This window comes from Lissotriton helveticus, chromosome 6 (genome assembly GCF_964261635.1).
Source record: "Lissotriton helveticus chromosome 6, aLisHel1.1, whole genome shotgun sequence".
Classification (NCBI taxonomy): domain Eukaryota; kingdom Metazoa; phylum Chordata; class Amphibia; order Caudata; family Salamandridae; genus Lissotriton; species Lissotriton helveticus.
In genome coordinates, this window is record NC_136067.1 from 521018540 (window position 1) to 521042444 (window position 23905).

A 23905-nucleotide genomic window follows, 5' to 3' on the forward strand; every position below is an offset into this window, starting at 1 on the left:
CAATCAATATCTTCCATTGCGGTCAGATCCCGTTCTCATTTTTGTCAGCGGGTCATCAAACTGTCCTGCATATTACTGAGAAAAGTTTTATATATGGATCATACAGCATCTTGTTCTAATTCCCCCAGCATATTCTGATCCTTAAGCGGTTCATAGTCTGTTAAATCGGACCAACCGAGAGCCTCAGCCTGCAGGGCATGTCTGACCTGTGTATACTTACTAGCCTGTATGTGCAATACTTCATTTTTCTCCTGTAGATGCCAAAATGTTTAAATATTCCCCTCCACCACCATATCCTAGACAATAGACATTCCTTTTAGGTCCCACAATGCAAAACCCTGCAGTTTACTTACTTCTTTCAGCATGTTCCCCTCCATTATCACTGTGCCCATCCATCACAGATAAACTGTTGCTTTGTTCCAGCCCATCAAGGCTGTTTGCATCAGGATGAGCAGTTACACCCCCCCCCCCATGTCCCCAGTAAACATAGTGTGTACAGATTAATATGCCATCATATAACAAATCTACAATACAAGTGTGGGGTTTTTGATAGGGGCATTTATCGAGCTATTCACTGGCTGCTGCTGGGATGCCCAATAGTACGCTCATAGATACAAAACCACTGTCTGTTCTACACAGGGTTTTCAGTGGTATCTTCAGTGAAGCCATGTCCTAAAGCAGCGCATGCAATTTTCCCTCAACCCTGAGCAAAACAGTTTCTGGTATTGGGAATGAGTATTCTTCTTTACATACGGGAGCCAAGGAAGGGTGATCATTTTGAAAACTACTACGTGTACCATTTTCATTAAAGGAAGGGTTCACCACCTACGTCCCTTTGAATTTCTGATATTTCAATGTTCATTTCCATGAACAAATCAGACTGTTATGGAAGCAGTCCAGCCAGGCTAGCTTGAATCCAGTGGCAAATCTTCTCGTGTTTGCTTTGTTTGCCCTAAGTTGGCAGGGTATGCCCAGACGTGGGTCCCTTGCTCACTTTGCCACAGGATTCAAGCTAGCCTGGCTGATATGGGGTGTTACCCCGAAAACAGTCTTAGGGGGCTTGTTTCTGGTCCAGGGAAGTCCTGGCTTGGCAGTTCAGGCTGGCCTGTTCCCATGAGGAACAGGGTCAAGAATGTGTTGCATACGGCTGGGGTGGAGAAGTGAGCTAAAGAATAATGATGGATTCAACCCAGATCTAAAAGTGACTAGGGGTGAGTGTCTGAACTGGTTCAGCACTTCGTCCATCATCTCCTTGTGATGGTACTTCTTTTACCATCACATCATTAAAGTCCGCCCCTATTATATGCATGGTGCAATCTACTTGAAGTAGGATCGGACCAATTCTCTCTGGAGCCTCCCTTTGCAATCTTGGTGGCACATACACATTTAGTATGGTAAAGCTGCCCTGTACTCCCACAACACATACATTAGGATCAGACCAAGTCCTGGCCACTAGGAAAGGAGGGTCTTTTTAGCTCCTCAAGACCTTCAAGTGAAACCCACACGCGATAAGGAAACATATTGGCCTCTGTCCAGGAATGTACACTCTGACCCTATCAAGTGGATTTTCTGAAGTAATATCAAGTAAGGCACATGCCCCCAAATATATTATGCCACAATCCATCGCTTGATTCTATTGCCCAGGCCACTAACATTTCATAACAGAATTTAAAGTCTCTCAATGGGTTCCCAAGACATCATCATATGTCCTGGCGGTTGCTTCCCAACAGTACCCAGTTATGCCCACTGTCTCCATTTCACGTCATCCTGCTTTCTTTGTGTTGCTTGTCTGCTAGTGAAAATTGAAAGTCTAATCACTAATATTCCCTCGTCAACATCACTTTCCCCCATTACAAGTTTCAAACTACTCCTTACAACAACTAAGGAAAGGTAGCCTTCCAATTCCCAACTCCTTTATTAAACTTACAACTTTGTTGTTAACTTGTACCACCAAACAAATCCAAAAACTGAATCTATCTTGCTAAAGCTTCATCTGTAACTCGTTGACATAAGGGGTAATGTAATAATCACATTGCACACCTGTTCAAATGCAGAAGATACAGGATGCTTGCAATGTGCGGCTCCCTCAGTCACTTGTTTGTATCTCTCCTGGTCTTGCACTGTGCTGATGGAATACAGTACGGTTGTTTATAACATTGTTGCTCAGATTACGTGACATCGCCCAGAGTTGACGCCACAGGTGGCCATTCTTGGCTAAGTAAAGGAGACTTCCCCCAGCCCCCGAGATCAGACGACTGACTGCAGTGCTGCTGGTTAAAAGGCAGGTGGCTATGCTTTGGGGGCGATTTCCTGCCTCTACCGCTAAAAGCTGGCTTCAGAACGTGTCTTATAGCGAAGAGCAGCTAAGGGCATGCTGTGAATTCATGACAGACCTTTCTCGATCTAAAGGCATTTAAGCCCCATTGACTACTTATCTTGCTCTGCAAGGAGACGCAGGGCCCATGGAAGCCACACTTAACCCCGAGGTACTGAACAGCCTTTGCCGATCATCCTCTTCTTCTCCTGAGGCTGGCCTCGAGAGTCCTTATGTGTGGGAATAAGCGAGAGATATCATCCAACTTGCTATCAATACTGTTTGAGCATAGTGGGGTTTCTGCCAATAAACCTTGGTCAGATAGGTCAACATGTGATTGATGTAGGTACAGTGCATGTCTTCCCTTCCCCTGTCCACCGTCCGTTTCATATGCTTTGTTCGTTATAAAATAAATAACCAAATTAAAAAAGGTGTGTCCTAACGAGCTCCCTGTGCACCGATCTCCAACCCATGTCTCCCAATTGCCTCCTTCCTGTGTCGCCTTCATCTTTCTATCACCCGCCCATGAGGCCCAATACCTTACGTTTTCAGAATGACTGCAACCTCAAAGACGAGTACTCACACAATAGTTTTTACTGCAATAGGTGTTACATCCGGGTCGTTTCTCAGGAAGCCTGCTATCCCCTCAACATCCGAGTCCAAACCCTCACGTGAGGACTCTGGGTACCCTGCAATGCCAGTTCCAGTGAATGTTTTTAGTTTTCTACATCAACACCCACTCGTGCTCTCTCAGCCTTTGCTTGCTGTTTTGAGGGTCCCCCTGGCACGCTAGCTTTCCTGAGTGTATTAATCTATGTGATTTCAGCCCCACATTTCACCAGCCATCCTTCTCTGTCACTGGTATCTGGTAGTGCTATAGCCACTGCCACCCCTCATCTCATCTGCTGTTATAAAGAAGTATGATGTCCTGCCCTTGATTATTACGAATTGTGCCGGGTATAATAGGGAGTATAGAAGTCCCACTTGCCTTTAATCCGCCTTTCACCCAGGAAAGGAGTTTTTCTTTTGTACCTACACAGTGTAGTCTCGGAAAATATAGACTTTATTACTTTCCACCATTAATGGGGCCATGAGTTCAGGCTACCTGGAGGATTCGGTCTTTATCTTTATAATTAGATAGGATGGCCAATATGAGTCTTCGACTGGACGCCAAGACAGGGAGGTACCCGGGCACTCAATACACCCTTTCTATAGTAAAGAAGGTTTTGGTACACCATTGTATATATTTGGGTTTAACCGTTTCCTCCAAAAGCAGTTCCGCACTTTGGCCTTTCCCAGACAACAGAGCGATCTGTATATTATTGCGTTGCAAGTGTCCTTCAGCATCTTAAGCGGTCTACTGCAGATGTTTCATTGCAGCTGTAAGTTCCCTCATTTGTGACTTACGTCTGTAGGGCCTCTAGGTGTCCAGGCTTGCCACATCCACTCCTTCAGCCCATGGGCCCATCTGCTGCCGTATCTCATTCCTTTCAAGGGCAGGTCACCAGTAAACACCTTTGGAGGCAGTTAGGTAAAATTTTAGACATGACTGTTCACTAGGGACTGGTGGTGGCACCGGGAGCCCTCTCAAAAAGCACCCTGCACCATACTGTGCTTGGTTCTACTCCGCAATATTCCAGTCATAAAAATAGATTTGCTGCAATATGGGTAAGTGGGATTCTATGGCAAGAGTCCTGCTTTCTCTGACAGCACCCCAGTCAGCCCTGATAGTCCTTCCTCAGTGATTCCTCCTGACTCGCTCAGAGTCTGTCGCTCCCCACCTCCTGGTATCGTAGCGCTATCACGCTCCTTGCTAACTGCTGTTGCCAGCTGATTTGCGCATCGCTCGATTATCAGGAATTGCCGTGTAACATTGTCTGTGCTTGTTTGATAGTTCTTAGCGCTGCATTCATTTCATTCACTTTAGAATTGCTCCCAGCCATTCTGTTGTTGTAATATTGCCTGTGCTTGTGTGATAGATCATAGCGCTGCATTCAGCTTACTTTGCTCCCAGCCATTTTGTTGTTGTTGGGCCTCGTAGCCCGTCCCTCCGCCCCGCTGCCACCTCCCAGCTGCTCCTCCCTCGCCCCACCCCCTCCACTAACCACTTATGACAGATGCTTTTACGCGCAGCGTTCACGCGCAGCGTCCGCTCCCTATGCGCGCCGAAGGAGCGCCAAAGGTAAGCCCGTCTGCGCCCGTCCGCGCCTGGACCGCGCCCAGCGCCAGACCCCCCTGCCCCCTGCAAAATCCACTCCACCCGCATACCGTACGACGCCGCAACCCTCACAGCACTTAATCCCGGCAGACTCCAAAGCTGCTACCTAGCCGCCCCAGGACACACCCATGGACCCTTCACCTGCCTTTCCTGCAAGTTCAATGGCATCAGGACTCACACCAAACCCACAGACTCCACACAGAACTCCGACACTAACCACCTGAACTGCATCGTACTCAACACTCGCTCGGTCCACAGACACGCCATTGAACTTTGGAACCTACTCGACACCACATCGCCGGACGTCGCCTTTCTCACCGAAACATGGATGAACGCCTCTTCAACGCCCGACATCGCCATAGCCATCCCGGAAGGCTACAAGATCATCCGAAAGGACCGCATCAACCAAACTGGAGGAGGCATCGCCATCGTCCACAAGAACACTATCCGCATCACAACCAATTCCGATGCCATCCTCACATTCGCCGAACACCTTCACTTCCAGATCCACACCGACCCCAAGACTACACTCAGAGGCACCCTCATCTACAGGCCACCAGGACCCCGCACACAATTCAGCGATGACATCACGGACTTCATCAGCCCACATGCCCTCCCCTCCGAGGACTACATTCTACTGGGAGACCTCAACTTCCACCTGGAAAAGAGCAACGACAGCAACACCACCACCCTTCTGGACAACCTCGCCAATCTCGGACTCAAACAACTTGTTGACACCCCCACCCACTATGCCGGACACACTCTCGACCCAATCTTCACCTCCAGCAAGCACATCTCCTTCAACCACACCACAGCTCTCCATTGGACGGACCACAGATGCGTTCACTTCAACTACAAAAAGAGCACGACCCGCAACCTCCCTCGACCAATTCCCTGAAGAAACTGGAACAAAATTACCACCGACCAGCTCTTCACAGCGCTTCACAAAAACCCTCCTGCCAAATCATCGGACCCAAACCAAGCAGCCACCAACCTCACACAATGGATCACCCACAGCGCCGACGAATTAGCACCCTTGAAAAACCATCAAAACAAGCAAGGTAGCAAAAAAGCCCCCTGGTTCAATGATGACCTTAAGGAATCCAAGAAGTCCTGTCGCACCCTCGAGAAAGTCTGGAGAAAAAACCCAACCACTGATAACCTGGCCACCTTCAAGATCGCCACCCGCAAACACCACCAACTGATCCGAGCCACCAAGAAATCAGCATTCAAGGATCGACTTGACAACAAAGCACATAACAGCAAAGAACTATTCAACATCGTCAAAGAATTCACCAACCCCACAGCCGGCACCAACGACATCACTCCCTCTCAAGTCCTCTGCGACTCCCTAGCCTCATTCTTCCACAACAAAATCGCCGACATACATAACAGCTTTGAAAACCTGCCCGGAGACCAGCCCAATCCACCCAACTCCGAACCAAAACCCACCTCTAACAACCTCTGCGCCTGGAACCCAATCACCACCGAAGACACCATCCACCTGATGAGCTCCTTCCACTCAGGATCGCCAACCGACCCATGTCCCCACCACATCTTCAACAAAGCAGACTCCATTATCGCACCCCATCTCCGAGACGTCATCAACTGCTCACTCAACTCCGCGACCTTCCCGGAACGCTGGAAACATGCCGAACTCAGCGCCCTCCTGAAGAAACCCACAGCAGACCCCACCGAACTTAAAAACTACCGCCCCATCTCGCTCCTCCCATTCCCTGCCAAAGTCATTGAGAAAGCCGTCAACAGTCAGCTCGCCGCCTTCCTCGAATCCAACAAATCCCTCGACCCCTCACAGAACGGCTTCCGAGCCAAACACAGCACCGAAACCGCCCTCATCGCAGCAACAGATGACATTCGAACACTACTGGACAACGGAGAAACAGTTGCCCTCATCCTACTTGATCTCTCCGCAGCCTTCGACACAGTCTGTCATAGCACCCTTATACAACGCCTCAGCAAAGTCGGAATACAAGGAAAAGCACTGGACTGGATCATCTCGTTCCTCGCCGGAAGAACCCAGAGAGTCCACCTCCCCCCTTTCAGATCAGAGGCCACCGAAGTCATCTGCGGCGTACCACAAGGATCATCACTCAGTCCCACCCTCTTCAACGTATACATGAGCCCCCTCGCATTCATCGCCCACCAACACAACCTCAACATCATCTCCTACGCAGACGACACCCAGCGGATCCTCTCCCTCACCAAAGACCCAAACACCGCCAAGACCAATCTACACGAAGAGATGAAAGAAGTAGCCGAGTGGATGAATAACAGCCGTTTAAAACTGAACTCGGACAAAACGGAAGTCCTCATCTTAGGATCATCCCCCTCTGAATGGGACGACTCATGGTGGCCACCGGCCCTGGGAACCGCACCCACACCTACGGACCACGCACGTAACCTGGGCTTCATCCTGGACTCCTCCCTGTCGATGACCAGACAAGTCAACGCCGTCTCATCATCATGCTTCAACATCCTACGCATGCTCAAAAAAATCTTCCGCTGGATCCCCACCGAAACAAGAAAGACGGTCACCCACGCACTGGTCACAAGCCGACTGGATTACAGAAACACCCTGTACGCTGGAACTACAACCAAACTACAGAAAAAACTCTAACGCATCTAAAACGCCTCAGCCAGACTCATACTAGACATCCCCCGCCAAGCTCACATTTCCGACCACCTGAAAGACCTCCACTGGCTCCCCATCAACAAGAGAATAACGTTCCGTCTCCTCACCCACGCACACAAAGCCCTCTACGATCTAGGACCCGAATGCCTCAACACGCGCCTGTCCTTCTACACCCCCACCCGCGAACTACGTTCGTCCAACCAAGCCCTCGCCGCAATTCCGCGTTTCCATAGATCCACCATGGGGGGGAAGATCCTTCTCCTACTTAGCGGTCAAAACCTGGAACTCTCTCCCCACCCACCTACGCCTTACACAGAACCACCTATCCTTCAGAAAGCTACTAAAAACTTGGTTATTTGATAAATGAAGTACCCCCATCCCCCAAGCGCCTTGAGACCCTCTGGGTGAGTAGTGCGCTATACAAATTACTGAACTTGAACTTGAACTATTCCTTATCCTCGTTTGTTGCTCAGACGCGAGTCCCTTGCTCACTTTGCCACTGGATTCAAGAAAGCCGGGCTGAAGACGGCTGGAATGCCAGAAACAGGTCCTCGGAGGCTTGTTTCCGGTCCAGGGAAGGCATGGCTTGGCAGTTCGGGCTGGACTGTTCCCATGAGGCACAGGGTCAGACTGATTTGCATATAGCCATGTCTGAACTGGGATGGCAGAGTGGGCTAAAGAACGGTGATGGATCAAACCCAGATCTTTTGACTGAGTGTGAGTGATTGGTTCAGATGCTCCGTCCATCACCATCCCCTTTTGTACAGCAGCAAGTTAAGTCGCAATTTTCTTTATCTCCTTGGGTTTGAGGGATGTTTTATTGTGGTGATTGATTAACGCTTGACTCGCGTGCGATTGTTTTTGCTTTTCAGATTCCCTGTCAATCGCGGGACGCTGCAGGCACTCCTAACGCGATTTTGAGCCCAGTAGTGGGTGCGGTGTGGCCCTCCCGCCACCAGGGGGCGGACTTCCCTCTCTGTGAGCAGCGAGAGTTGGAAGCGCGAAAATCGGAATTTATCACTGGTGCTGCTCCCTCGAGGTTGCCTGTCCCCTGCCAACTGGTTTTTACGCCCTTGGGGGTCCGTATTTATCTTTCTTTTCACCTGAACGCCCTCTGGGGTCAGTCGTTTGTTTACCCCTAAACTCATAATTGGCACTGTGTGTGGTGCGCAGGGACACTGTCCCGGGTGGCTTGCCCTAGGATAAGGAAGGGCTGGTGTGTCCCTAGGGCTCTGCCCATTCATTGTGCGCCTTTGGCCACATACATCGCCTGGGCTCCCTCCCATCTCCAAATGTGTGCCTAGTCAGGGCCATATACATATATACCTTGTGCTACTGCACACAGGCTGCCTGGTGCATCTGGACCCTGTGGAGCCTACTGTAACTCAGCATGCAGGGGGAACAGGATCACTACCAGGAGGAGGACCCTCTGAGCTACCTCCGCTGGGATGATGATGATTTTTACCAGGCGGTAGACGATTCTATTTACAGGGCTGTAGATCAGGCCATGGGGCCTGTGGAGCAACGTCCGTCAGCCCGAATGGAGGAGGCATGTGCAAAAATGGAAGCCCTCATTCCCACTACCCGTGCCCCACCCCCGGTTCCTACTCCCTCTCCCCCCCTGGCAAAAAGCCTTGCATTGAAGGAGTTGATACGGAAGCCTTTGCCCATTCGAAGAGCGTGTTTATGGCTCAGCCGCCATCTCATCCCACCCGGCCAGCTCCTACAGGGGGGCCCCCCTCAGTCTCATAACTCTAGACACCCTTGATGACAGACTCCCCAGATACGGACGAGGAAGAATACTCCTCTAGGTCTTGGGCCCCAGCCCCCGCCCCATCGGGGCCTTCTGACATGCTGGACCCGGATGATATAGTCCACCCGAGGTCCTCAGACTGGGTTCTCGGGTATAAGGTGGCCGGCAGCCGCCTTCGGGCGGAGTGTCCCCGCCCTACTCTGTAAGAGAAGGTCGCTCTCACGCCAGAGATAGACCAGATAATGGCGACATTCCTGGCCAAGTTCGTTGGGGACCCGAAAAAGGGTATAGATCGTTCCTGGCGCGCCTATCAGGACAAGCTGCTCGATGCAGTAGGGCCAGTCACAAAGATCTTAGACATGGCGGAGGAGGCCAAGGTGTCAGGAGACGTGATTTCCTCGGAGGTTATGTCCAATTGGGCGCAACGCGCAATAGTCTTCATTGGAAACGCGCACTGCGCACTTTCCACGGAGAGGAGAAGGTCACTCCTGATCAAGGTGGATCCCAAGCTGGGGGACCTCGCCTCTTCCGAGGCTGGAGCGGTGGCCCAGGGGGGGTTGGTCGGTGATCCCTTTGTCAAGGAGTTGGGGAAGTTTGTGGCTACTTTCACCTCCCTTGACAGGGCGCACGCCAACATCCGCAAGGTCTTCACCCCTCGGGTTTCGATAGGGCCGGACGTGGCAGGAGCCGCTCGTTCGGTTGCTTCAACAGCTCCGACCGGGGGCGAGGCTCCGGCCGTGGTCAAGTCCAGGACAACGCCCGGTTAAATAACTTCTACCCAACAAGAGCCCAGAAGTTCCATGGACGTGGCCATCAAAGAGGACAGCATCAAGGTGCTGGACGAGGTGAGTGTACTGCTTTCGGCAAGCTTGCAGGTGGGGGGGGGTGCTTGGCGCATTTCTTCCCGGCTTGGATTACCCTCACCAGCGATGTGTGGGTGCTGCAGATGGTCCAGGACTTCCAGCTGGAGTTCCATGGCCGTCCTTGTCAGCTTCATCGCCCCCGCCCCATTTCCTTTTCGCAGCGCGACACAGAGTTGGTGCGCGAGGATGTTTGCGCCCTCCTTCAAAAAGGGGCGATTTGCTATTCAGCGGAGCATCCAAGAGGTCTTGTCAGCAATCTTTCCTTGGTCGACAAGGTCGACGGTGGCAGGCGCCCGGTTATCAACTTGAAGGAGTTCAACGAGTGGCTGGTGTACCGCCACGGCAAGATGTAGAGCATTCACCTCCTCCGGTACGGCTTGAAACCGAACAATTGGATGGTCAGGCTAGACCTGAAGGACGCATACCTGACGGTGCCTATATTTCCCCCTCATCGCTGTTTTTTGCAGTTCAGGTGGGAAGGTCAGGTTTACGAATTCGCCACACTCCCTTTCGGTCTATCCTCCGCGCCGTGGTGCTTCATGAAAGTACTTCGGCCGGTGGTAGAGTTCCTCAGGGCGAGGGGAGGGCGGATGACCGTCTACATGGACGACATGTTGTTTTTGGACCAATGTCCCCGGAGGTTGTCAGCCCAGTTGCAGACCGCAGTCAACCTCCTTCAGGGTCTGGGTTTCATAATCAACGATAAGAAGTCCCAGCTGGTCCCCGTGCAGTGTGCAACATTTTTGGATTTCAACATCGACTCAGTAGCGTCTACTCTGAGTCTTCCCGCCAGAAAGATGGCGAAGATCAGACACGAGTTGCGTCAGACATTGGCGAAGAGTCAAATCTCTTTGCGCCAGCTGGCGCGCCTGGTGGGGTTGCTCGCTTCTCCCATTCAGGCGATTTTTCCCGGTCCCTTGCATTACCGAGCTATGCAGCACCTGAAGGCCTATCACCTCAGACGGGTGCTGACATATTCTCAGTTGATTCCCCTATCAGACGAGGTACGGGATGAAATGAGGTGGTGGCTCAAGCACATGGAAGTCTGGAAGGGCCGTGCGATTTTCGGGTCCGTCCCGGATATTATTATCAAGTCCGACGCCAGTCGCTCAGGGTAGGGTGCCCGCTGCGGGGAGTTTTCCACCGGTGGCGCCTGGTCCACTCAAGAGCAGTCATTACACATCAACTGCTTGAAATTTCTGGCGGGCTTCTTCGCTGTACAGTGCTGGACAAAGGATGGGTGCAGTTGTGTGTCCTACTCAGGATGGACAACGTTTCAGCAGTCCGTTACATCAATCATCTTGGTGGGACCAGGTCCAGGATGTTAGCAAACCTAGCCAGGGATTTTTGGCATTTTTGCCTCGACAACCAGATTTCGGTTACAGCAGAGTACTTGCTGGGACAGGAGAACGAGGTGGCCTATAGGCACTCCCGCCATCTTCATGATGCCAGAGTGTGGAAGCTGGACCCCCAGGTCTTTGCCCACCTGTGGGAGAGGTGGGGTCTGTTCTCGGTGGACCTGTTTGCGTCAAGACTGGATCATCAGCTACAGAGATTTTTCAGTTGGCGGCCAGATGCTCTAGCCGAGGCGACGGATGTGTTCCTCCCTGACTGGCAGGGGGAGCAGGGCTATGCCTTCTCCCATTCTCTAAGATCACGAGGGTATCGGCGCTCCTGCGTCGCCAACAAGTGGAGGTGGTGTTGATCACACCGCTGTAGAGGTCTCAAGTTTGGTTTCCGGTTCTACTGGAACTTTCCTGGAATTTTCCAATCCAACTCACCCACTCTCCTCACATGCTTCTCAATCCAGATGTCAAATCCTCATCGTCTAGTCCAAGAAGGAACATTAAGACTAATGGCCTGGAGGATCTCCGGCGTCCTTGGTCGCTCCCACGTCTTTCAGGAAAGGCTGAGGACTTGCTCTCCAAGGCATGGTCGGATAGCACAACCAAAAGATGCAGATCAGCCTGGCACCGATGGCGTTGTTGGTGTTTACGACGGGGTGTCGATTGCGTGGGGGCGGATGTAGTCCATGTCCTTAATTTTTTGGCGAGTTTGGCAGAAGATGGGCTGGCCTATCGATCAATTAACATCTTCCGATCCACAATCTCGGCGGGACATGTGATGGTGCAGGGCTCACATATCGGCGAACACCCCTTGGTGTGCCGTCTCCTATGGGGAATACGTCTCTCACTTCCCCCGGAGCCGCGATGTTCTGCCCTCTGGGACGTGAACAGAGTCTTAAACCTGTTCCTCTCTTGGCAACCAAACAGGTTCCTCTCCCGTAAGGAGTTAACAGCCAAGTTGGCGATGTTGTTGTGTTTAGTGTCCTGCAGACGGGTCTCAGACGTCAGGGCCCTGGACATTTCTGACAGAGTTTTTTTCCCCTGAAGGGGGTATCCTTCACAGTGAGCAGAAGGACAAAGTCTAACAAAAGGGTAATTTCATACCCGGCTTTTCCTGACTCCACGAAACTTTGTGTGGTTCAGTACCTCCGTGCTTACGAAGAAATGACTGATGAGTCTCGCCCTCTGGGAGAAAGGCAACTGCTCATTGTGCTACGCAAGCTGTACAAGGCGGTTTCTTCCCTGACTATCGCCAGATGGGAGCGTTGGGTGATGCAGGATGCTGGTATAGATACGAAGCAGTTTGGTGCTCATTCAGCAAGGGGTACGATGGCATCTAAAGCTTTTGCCCTAGGGCACGGTTGAAGGATCTGATGCGTGCGGCCGATTGGTCCTCAGAATCTACCTTCAAGAGGTTCTATTTCAAGTCGGTAGTAGAGGTAGCAAGGCTGGTTGTAGACAAGCTTTGAACTGGCATAATCCGAAGCCTCCGGTCCTGCCATAGAATGGGAACCTGCCTAGCCTAGGTGCTGTTAAGTTCTGATTCTATTAAGAACTTCAGTGAAGTGGACCCTCCCCATATGGCGGTAAGTAAATTATTCATGGGGATTGTATGTACTGGTGAATTGTTAGCTAAGGCTTACAGTTGTTGTGCCTAGTGTGTGACACTGCTTTCCAGCTCGGCCTCTGACACTGCCTTTTTTGCAGGAAATGATGGTTCCAAGCAAGATGCATGAAAATCCGACACAAAGTGCATCATGCCAAGAAAAAGGATGAGGAATCACTGAGGAAAGACTATCAGGGCTGGCTGGGGTGCCGTCAGGGAAGAAGGACACATGTTGATGGACTTTCTTTCCTTTTCCCAAATGTTCATGGGAAATGTGTTTTTTTGTTGTTGTTATAACGTTGCTGTAAAAATAAAAGCGGAGAAAGAAGGCATAATCCTTGCCTCAGAGTCCTTAATAGAATCGGAACTTACCAGCACCTAGGCTAGGCAAATTCCCATTATTGGCCAACAACGATCAGTGTTGGCAACTGGACTTACCACATCTTGAAGATAGGTTTAAGATAAGGGTTTCTATTGACTCTGTTCAGGCTGGGAGTGCTGGACTACAATCTAGGCTGCACTTCCTTTTTTATGGGTGGTTGGATGTAGGGAATGGCGCTCTAAAGAAGTCCACAATATATTTACTGTTCAAGTATTAACAATGCGATGCTCGTGAGGTAGGGAGATCCACTTCACTCCCCAACTCGTGACCTATGGCCACAAAATAATATATAAAAAAAAGGGGGTGGTGATGAACAGAGTGTCTGAATTAATCAGACCACTCTTACCCAGTCCAAAGATCAGGGCTTGATCCATCACCGTTATTTATCTCACTGCCCCATCCCAGCTCAGAACCTGGCTACATGCAAATTAGTCTGTCCCTGGCCCAGTGCATCATGGGAACAGGGCAGACCAAACTACCAAGCCAATTCTTCACCAGAAAGGAGACAAGCTACCGGGGACCGGTTTCTGGCATTTCAGCCTCTTCGGCCCGGCTTGCTTGAATCCTGATGGAGCAGTGAGAAAGGGACTCATGTCTGAGTATACCCTGCCACACCTATAGTGGCCAAAAACGATACAGAAAAGGGGGTGGTGATGAACAGAGTGTCTGAATTAAGCAGACCACTCTTACCCAGTCCAAAGATCAGGGCTTGATCCATCACCGTTATTTATCTCACTGCCCCATCCCAGCTCAGAACCTGGCTACATGCAAATTAGTCTGTCCCTGGCCCAGTGCATCATGGGAACAGGGCAGACCAAACTACCAAGCCAATTCTTCACCAGAAAGGAGACAAGCTACCGGGGACCGGTTTCTGGCATTTCAGCCTCTTCGGCCCGGCTTGCTTGAATCCTGATGGAGCAGTGAGAAAGGGACTCATGTCTGAGTATACCCTGCCACACCTATAGTGGCCAAAAACGATACAGAAAAGGGGGTGGTGATGAACAGAGTGTCTGAATTAAGCAGACCACTCTTACCCAGTCCAAAGATCAGGGCTTGATCCATCACCGTTATTTATCTCACTGCCCCATCCCAGCTCAGAACCTGGCTACATGCAAATTAGTCTGTCCCTGGCCCAGTGCATCATGGGAACAGGGCAGACCAAACTACCAAGCCAATTCTTCACCAGAAAGGAGACAAGCTACCGGGGACCGGTTTCTGGCATTTCAGCCTCTTCGGCCCGGCTTGCTTGAATCCTGATGGAGCAGTGAGAAAGGGACTCATGTCTGAGTATACCCTGCCACACCTATAGTGGCCAAAAACGATACAGAAAAGGGGGTGGTGATGAACAGAGTGTCTGAATTAAGCAGACCACTCTTACCCAGTCCAAAGATCAGGGCTTGATCCATCACCGTTATTTATCTCACTGCCCCATCCCAGCTCAGAACCTGGCTACATGCAAATTAGTCTGTCCCTGGCCCAGTGCATCATGGGAACAGGGCAGACCAAACTACCAAGCCAATTCTTCACCAGAAAGGAGACAAGCTACCGGGGACCGGTTTCTGGCATTTCAGCCTCTTCGGCCCGGCTTGCTTGAATCCTGATGGAGCAGTGAGAAAGGGACTCATGTCTGAGTATACCCTGCCACACCTATAGTGGCCAAAAACGATACAGAAAAGGGGGTGGTGATGAACAGAGTGTCTGAATTAAGCAGACCACTCTTACCCAGTCCAAAGATCAGGGCTTGATCCATCACCGTTATTTATCTCACTGCCCCATCCCAGCTCAGAACCTGGCTACATGCAAATTAGTCTGTCCCTGGCCCAGTGCATCATGGGAACAGGGCAGACCAAACTACCAAGCCAATTCTTCACCAGAAAGGAGACAAGCTACCGGGGACCGGTTTCTGGCATTTCAGCCTCTTCGGCCCGGCTTGCTTGAATCCTGATGGAGCAGTGAGAAAGGGACTCATGTCTGAGTATACCCTGCCACACCTATAGTGGCCAAAAACGATACAGAAAAGGGGGTGGTGATGAACAGAGTGTCTGAATTAAGCAGACCACTCTTACCCAGTCCAAAGATCAGGGCTTGATCCATCACCGTTATTTATCTCACTGCCCCATCCCAGCTCAGAACCTGGCTACATGCAAATTAGTCTGTCCCTGGCCCAGTGCATCATGGGAACAGGGCAGACCAAACTACCAAGCCAATTCTTCACCAGAAAGGAGACAAGCTACCGGGGACCGGTTTCTGGCATTTCAGCCTCTTCGGCCCGGCTTGCTTGAATCCTGATGGAGCAGTGAGAAAGGGACTCATGTCTGAGTATACCCTGCCACACCTATAGTGGCCAAAAACGATACAGAAAAGGGGGTGGTGATGAACAGAGTGTCTGAATTAAGCAGACCACTCTTACCCAGTCCAAAGATCAGGGCTTGATCCATCACCGTTATTTATCTCACTGCCCCATCCCAGCTCAGAACCTGGCTACATGCAAATTAGTCTGTCCCTGGCCCAGTGCATCATGGGAACAGGGCAGACCAAACTACCAAGCCAATTCTTCACCAGAAAGGAGACAAGCTACCGGGGACCGGTTTCTGGCATTTCAGCCTCTTCGGCCCGGCTTGCTTGAATCCTGATGGAGCAGTGAGAAAGGGACTCATGTCTGAGTATACCCTGGCACACCTATAGTGGCCAAAAACGATACAGAAAAGGGGGTGGTGATGAACAGAGTGTCTGAATTAAGCAGACCACTCTTACCCAGTCCAAAGATCAGGGCTTGATCCATCACCGTTATTTATCTCACTGCCCCATCCCAGTTCAGAACCTGGCTACATGCAAATTAGTCTGTCCCTGGCCCAGTGCATCATGGGAACAGGGCAGACCAAACTACCAAGCCAATTCTTCACCAGAAAGGAGACAAGCTACCGGGGACCGGTTTCTGGCATTTCAGCCTCTTCGGCCCGGCTTGCTTGAATCCTGATGGAGCAGTGAGAAAGGGACTCATGTCTGAGTATACCCTGCCACACCTATAGTGGCCAAAAACGATACAGAAAAGGGGGTGGTGATGAACAGAGTGTCTGAATTAAGCAGACCACTCTTACCCAGTCCAAAGATCAGGGCTTGATCCATCACCGTTATTTATCTCACTGCCCCATCCCAGCTCAGAACCTGGCTACATGCAAATTAGTCTGTCCCTGGCCCAGTGCATCATGGGAACAGGGCAGACCAAACTACCAAGCCAATTCTTCACCAGAAAGGAGACAAGCTACCGGGGACCGGTTTCTGGCATTTCAGCCTCTTCGGCCCGGCTTGCTTGAATCCTGATGGAGCAGTGAGAAAGGGACTCATGTCTGAGTATACCCTGCCACACCTATAGTGGCCAAAAACGATACAGAAAAGGGGGTGGTGATGAACAGAGTGTCTGAATTAAGCAGACCACTCTTACCCAGTCCAAAGATCAGGGCTTGATCCATCACCGTTATTTATCTCACTGCCCCATCCCAGCTCAGAACCTGGCTACATGCAAATTAGTCTGTCCCTGGCCCAGTGCATCATGGGAACAGGGCAGACCAAACTACCAAGCCAATTCTTCACCAGAAAGGAGACAAGCTACCGGGGACCGGTTTCTGGCATTTCAGCCTCTTCGGCCCGGCTTGCTTGAATCCTGATGGAGCAGTGAGAAAGGGACTCATGTCTGAGTATACCCTGCCACACCTATAGTGGCCAAAAACGATACAGAAAAGGGGGTGGTGATGAACAGAGTGTCTGAATTAAGCAGACCACTCTTACCCAGTCCAAAGATCAGGGCTTGATCCATCACCGTTATTTATCTCACTGCCCCATCCCAGCTCAGAACCTGGCTACATGCAAATTAGTCTGTCCCTGGCCCAGTGCATCATGGGAACAGGGCAGACCAAACTACCAAGCCAATTCTTCACCAGAAAGGAGACAAGCTACCGGGGACCGGTTTCTGGCATTTCAGCCTCTTCGGCCCGGCTTGCTTGAATCCTGATGGAGCAGTGAGAAAGGGACTCATGTCTGAGTATACCCTGCCACACCTATAGTGGCCAAAAACGATACAGAATAATATATAAAATATCCTCTAGCACACGCCAACATCTAATAACATCCAATACAATTGAAAAATTGTCGCTTGTCTTTCTTTTATTCCGTTGCGATCGTTTATTCAGTTGTTACAATCTTTTAGCCTCAAAAGCCAACATGTGTTTCGTCGCACAATGGGAAATGTCCTGCAACTTCTTCAGGGCTAAAGAAAGTACAGAACACACAGTCTATTGTAATGTACTACATTATTTTACAGGATATTCCTATCCCTATATGGGGACTTCACTGTTGAGCATCATCTAACTATAAAGAGCTTAACAGTGTGCCGTTAGTGGAAACCGATGCGCATATTGCAAAATACGTGCCAGTTCAAGATTTAGTACATATGGTAAATATATCCATTTTATGAGAGTCTCCTTTTTTTGCTTGTGGCAATTTAAACTGTTAGCGCATATGATAAATACTTTCCTTTTTAAATTACGTCTTTGCCTCATTCATTGTATTTAGGGTGACAATGCATTACTATAGGTATCTTCCCTTGTATTGCCTTTTCATGTGCCTCAATTGAATTTAAATTAATCATAATGTCCACCATATAAGGTATAACATGAATGTGCCTAGTTTTTTATTCCAGTGAAAATATAATACAAGTATAATACGATACCTATAAGTTCTCTTGTAAAAAATCCTATTGAAAAAAAAAAAAATAAGGAGCCCTGGCCACAGCTTGAAAACCAAATATTACCATGTGATATATCCAGTTGCTATACAGCCAAACCAAACAGTATCTCTAGGGCTGACTTACCTTATAGCTGGTTGTACTTCAGTCACAGTATTATAATAGTAGTGTATTCCAATTTTCTTTATTTTCTTTAATTTCCAGTTTTTAAACATCGGTGGGTATATATCTTCTTAATTGAAAACTCCAAGGTACGGAGTCAATTGCCACCATGTACCAGTTTCCTTTGGGAAAGTTATAGGTAATATTTGATTATTTCCCTTGTTAATTTGTCCCGCAAAACATTTCACTACAGGTTGTTCTGCACCATCGTTTGCCTACTTGCTTGATGGGGAGAAGAAGAACTATAAAACACATTTTGAGCTCCCACAGTGAGGATTTTGCTTGGGAAGGATGGCCTGCACTTCCCAGGCTAGGGGATTCTGTAAAATCCTGTAATGGGGACTGTGCAGTAAACAAATTCAGAAATTCATCTTTAGTTTACTAATTGTTCAAAGTTTTAGATTCTGGACTCTGAACAGAAAGCAGTGTTACAGCTAAAGCTTTGGGTTATTGATTTATATTTTATTTTCTAGTCCCCCCCCCCTTTTTTTTCCTTGTACACCCGTTGCCACCGCCTAGTGCTATCCATCTGCACAAAGGGTGTTCATTTTTTATACTTTAAAATACTTGAATACCAAAGACTGACTTGGCAATTCAGATGTGGCTGTGCTAACATATCCTTCTGATTCTTTGTTGTCCCAATTACTGAGGATGCCAATTTTGGCGAGTGCCACTTTTTAATCGCCCTTTTTGAATGTCTTAAAGCAGGAGCTCTAGAAGTTTTAACAACATTTTAGGGCTGACAAATATCCCTGAACCTACCAAAAAAACTATTGATCTATCCCTTTTGTTTTGAGTAACCTCAATATACTTTAATTAAATATTGCTGGTATGAATACTAAATTATATATTTTTCTTTGGTTGGCTTTTAATCTATTATTTGACATCATACTGCTTCAAGAAACCAAGCCCGAAGAAACAAGGAGGAAGTAGCTGGGTGTAGATTATAGTACAAATAGGCTGTCAGACTTGAAAGAAACAAATTAAAGGATAAGGTATGTGATGACATACTTCCTCCAGTTTTGATTGGAACACCAATGACTTTTGGAAACGTATTTATTCTTTTTTTTTTAACCCCAACAAGAACTCAATTTGGTACATTTTAGATTTGTCAGATTACCTTGGATGGTGGGGCATTTGTACAAGGTTTGGAAGGAAAGTTCCCTCGAGTCTTTAGAGGGGAACTCGGGTGCCTCCGGGATTATGTTCATCACATACGGTTGATTGATGGGGCCAAACCTTTTTCTGGAAAACTACATACTGTTCCAGTGGTTGTGAGAGATGAGATGGGAGCAGACTTAGAGAAACTGCAGCTTGATGGAGTCACTGAACAGGTGGAAGGGACTCAGTGGTTGGCTCCAGTAGTAGCTGCTCAGACGGCGAACGGGAGCATGCATTTATGTGTGGACTTGAGAGAGTTAAAAGGCACATATTAGTCGACAAATGCCCTCAGCCCAAAATCTCGGTCATGCTTATGTTGTAACAAGGTGCCAAGTTGTTTTCTAGTATAGATGTCAAGTCAGCATTCCATCAAATAAAACTTGACGAGGCATCTAAGGATCTTACCGCCTTCATCACGCCTTTTGGTACCTTGTTACACATTGACAAGAAAGGGATACCTCTCAGTTTGCAAAAGGAAAATAGATTCAAAGGTCTCAACATCTTACTCACATAGTCATATTTTTGGAAAGGAAAAGTTTTTTTTTTAACTTTTCTCTTCGGTTCCATCTCAAGCAAATAAGGAGAATTATATGAGAGGAGGAATCCGATGACAATCCTAAACAGTCTACCAGTCTCTCTCCACCATCTATTTTTACCCCTGGGATTGGTGTGAACATCTTGTAAATGAGGACCTTGCTAATTCTACGGCAAGTGGGAGCTTGTGAGTATATTGGTGCGAGCCAATTTTGACTTTATTGTAAAGTTTAGTGAAGTACTGGCAACTGATTTCTTATCTGGCTTGAGGGCACCGACCAAGAGCTCGAGCAGCACGAGAAATTTCAAATGCTTACCTCGCCACAGGTTGCTGCTGCTCTCGTGCACTGGCAGCTGCGTTCTCTCCCGACATGTAAGCGGAGTGAGCCAAGCGAAGAGGAGCGATGCCACGTCGACGTGTCTTCAGTGGAGGCGAAGCAATGTTGACACCATTTTTCCTTGGGACAGTGTTGGTGCGTACACTTCCTACAGAGATACGTACACTTGCAGCCGTCACGTCATCAAATCTCCCTCTAACGTGATGTGACGTGGATGTCATTCTGTCGGCAAAGTACCTGCATTGCATATGCTGGCAACAGTGATACGCCGACTTGAAACAGCTTTGTTACTCAGCACGCACACTCTGAGTAGGGTTACGTGCGTTAGTGCATGCACTAGTGCATCTACTTTTATTATGTCGTCTGCTCAAGCAATGCGACGTGAGTGCCTCAACTTCACATACTTACGCCAGTGGTACGCTTTTCAGTGCTGTCGGATTATTGGTGAGAATTGTGCTTTCTATTTTCAAGCTTGTTTCAAGCTGTGGCGTCAACTGATCAGGCACTTAGTAGTGACATGCACACTATACTTTACGAGGAGTGTGTGTGTTCTGGATATCGACAGTGACACACACTCTTCATCTTCTGGCTGCGAGTCATTAGCAAACTCATCAGTGATCCGTACACTACTTGACTTGTTGCCTTTCTCAGTCACACTCAAGACTGGTACTTTACAATTACTTAATTTTTGCCATGAATGTTTCTTGATTAACAGCTTAAAGATATTTTTCCTTTTGCTTAAAAACTTTTAGTCCATTTGGTCCATTTCTTTAACTTTCAATATTACTAAGGATCCACTGTGTATTTTGATTTTGGTTCTAGCACTGATTCCATCTAGCACTGTTAGACCAGGTGTTTGGTCAAAATGCAGAATGTCACAGCTCCATTTTTTTTTTACCTACACCTGGTGATCCACCCATCATGAGACAAAAGTGGCAAAAAGTCTTTGAAAGATATGCAAAAGTATGTGGAGCGTGGTTAAGTGCTGAAAGAAAAACTGTGCTTCTTTCACATTGTCTAGGTTCAGAAGGGCAGGAAGTAGTTGATCATCTTCCATAGTTTGTATGGGAGGACGTGAATGAATATGAGGTGTGCCTCTGGGCTTTCTCTGGCCTTGTGCTGGGCTTTGTGAGATGTGTTGGACATGATGGTTGTATGTTTCAGTCCTTGGGGGGGTGTTGGGGTTTGTTTACAAGGAATTATAGATCGTTCTTCATTTTTGTTTTCTGTCAGCAGAGCGCAACTGGCTGTGGAATTTATATGTTTGGTATGGTGTGGTATGACTGATTGTTAGGGACAGACGTGTGGGGGGGGGGGAGGGGGGGTCCCGTAATTTTCCTTTTATGACCCGTTCTCCATAAAAATCCAGATTAAATTGCTCATGTGGAATGTCCGGGACCTCACGTCCCTTTCTAAGCATTATAATATCCTTATTTATTTGAGACAGAGTGGTACACATTGCGATCCTACCGGAGGTGCATCTTGTGAAGAAGCAGGGCCGGGTCTTCTGGAGGCACTGGCAACTATACACCAACTCTTACTGGGCATTCTCGTGGGATGCTCTTATCTGGATCAGACCTGGAGGTCCGTTTTCGTTTGCACAGGGCGGTTATTGACCCAGATGGCAGTTAAGTCTTGGTATTAAGTTGCTTGGACGCCAGAGACATCGCCGTGCTGAATAAACATGCCCCAAACATATACCAGCTATCATTCCTTAAAGTGCTGATAACTCTACTGTCCTTGACGGTCCCTTACTGGAGAATAGCAAGGGGTGATTTCAACTGTGTGGCAGATCTGAAATAGGCCACATCCACCCTTGCGCAGTGCACTGGCTGGCAGACGCTTCCCGCTCCTGGGCAATGCAGTGGGATCTGATAGACTGTTGGAGAATGCGGAATCCAACAGCTCAAGTATATTCATATCACTCTGGCCTCCCCAATCTTGAGGCCCAACTAAATAGAATTTACACTTGCAGGGTGACGTACTGCACAATGGTGGGGGTAGAATATTTGGTGACAGCGTACTCTGAACATTTCCCTATACGGTGTTCCTTCCAGTGGTCCTCGCCCAGGCCTAATGTCCCTATCTGGTGTTTCCATGCCACAATGTTAGAAGATCAGGCCTTTCATGTTTTACTGAGCGAGCGCATCACGCACTACTGCCTCAGTAATGCAGGCTCGGCCTCGTCAGTGGGGGTCGAGTGGGAAGCCATGAAGGCAGTGATTCGGACTTATTGCATCTCCAGTAAAGTGGGTGTGCGGTCTCAGTTACACTCAATTATCCAGCTGTGGGAGGCGGTGCTTAATGGTCTTCCCTGTGGGGTAGAAGGGACCTCAGATGGGAGGGGGCTCATGCTGAGGGAACGGGAGAAGCTATTTGAATTGGTTGAATGCCTATAATGCTATGATTATCGTGCTTATGTTAATAGGTCTCATACTGTGAGGGTAGGATGCTTGCATGGATTTTGCAGAGTGAGAGTCGTTCGTGGGCCTCCTATTCTCCAACTGTGTGACACCTCGGGATGGGGTGGCTCTACGCAGGAAGAGACAAATACGGTGTTTCTCCAATACTAATGGGATTTGTACGGAGTGGGTGCCAGGTGTAGTGAGGTGGACATGTTGAATTATATTACAGATTTGTCCGCGGTCTCCATCAAAGCGGATCAACTGGTTGCAGCTATCACTGAAGCTGATGTGCAGGAGCAGTCTGGGAATTAGCGATAGAGAACGTGCCTGGGCTTGATGGTTTACCAATAGATTGTTATGTGCCAAATGCCTTGGACCTTGCCCTAAAGTCGCCACTCTCTTTTAGAACTCCCGGCAGCGTGGTTTACTTCAATCTTCACGGCGTAAGGCCGCTACCATGTCGCTTCCAAAGAAAGATATGGATGCCTCCTGTCCATGCTCAATACCGATTTTGAGCAAGATTGTGGCAACCAGCTTGCTCTCCCACATGTGCTCCCTGGTCCACCCTTACCAGACTGGATTTATCCCCACATGTAGAACCATGCTTCACATCCGCAAATTTCTTCTGGGCTTGGACCAGCGGGAGCGGCTCTGGTCATCTCGGTGGATATTAGAAAAAAACGTTAATCACTCTTCTGGGAGTTTTTATAACCACCCTGTTTGACATGGCCCTCAGAATACCTTTTGTTAAGTGAACACAGCTTCTCTACACTAACCCATTAGCTAGGATCCGTACGAGCACCCTAGTAAATTACTCCCTGGAGGAAGGTTCTGGAACTTACTACTAAGGTATCCAGGAATGCCAGATTCAAACGTATTCAATTTTATTATCTACACCAAATCTACCTTACCACCCTTGGCGTATACACACTATACTCTCAACCGCTGCGTCGGAGGCTCTAGATGTTCTTCAGATCGGGACTTTGTACTCAGTCGAGTTGTGCCTTCTGGGCCTACATGAACGTACCGTGGTCCAGAAACTCTCAGACAGATTTTTGGACCTAGCCTAGATTCTCACTTAACTATGTGCTGAAGTCAGTTTTGGGACTGGATGTGTCTAGATGGGGGTTGGAACGGGTGAAATGGGGGTGGGGGATTGTGAGGGAGAGGCGATTCACAGCGAGGAAGCTAGTAGGGTACAGAGTGCTGATTCTGGCTGCATGGTATACTATAATAATGGCCTGTCCCCCAGGTGGACTACAGGAGTTACATTGTTGCAGCTGAGCCTCTTTCGGGTACCTCCTTGCCCGCTGTCATACCACAGGAGGCAGTCCCTAATCAGGGGGGGTGTCCTGTTGAGTGAGTTTGGGATTTGTGGTGGGTCTGGCCCTGTTCTCCCTCATACAAGCAAGTCTGCTAACAGACTGAA

The 23905-nt window shown here is 48.8% G+C and overlaps 1 protein-coding gene across 2 annotated transcripts in view; it reads right to left on the bottom strand.

Annotated features, from left to right (window-relative positions):
- Window positions 1-23905, bottom strand: part of RAB23 (RAB23, member RAS oncogene family) — a 548767-nt gene that overhangs the window by 459116 nt on the left and 65746 nt on the right. The gene's annotated exons all lie outside the window — the stretch shown is intronic.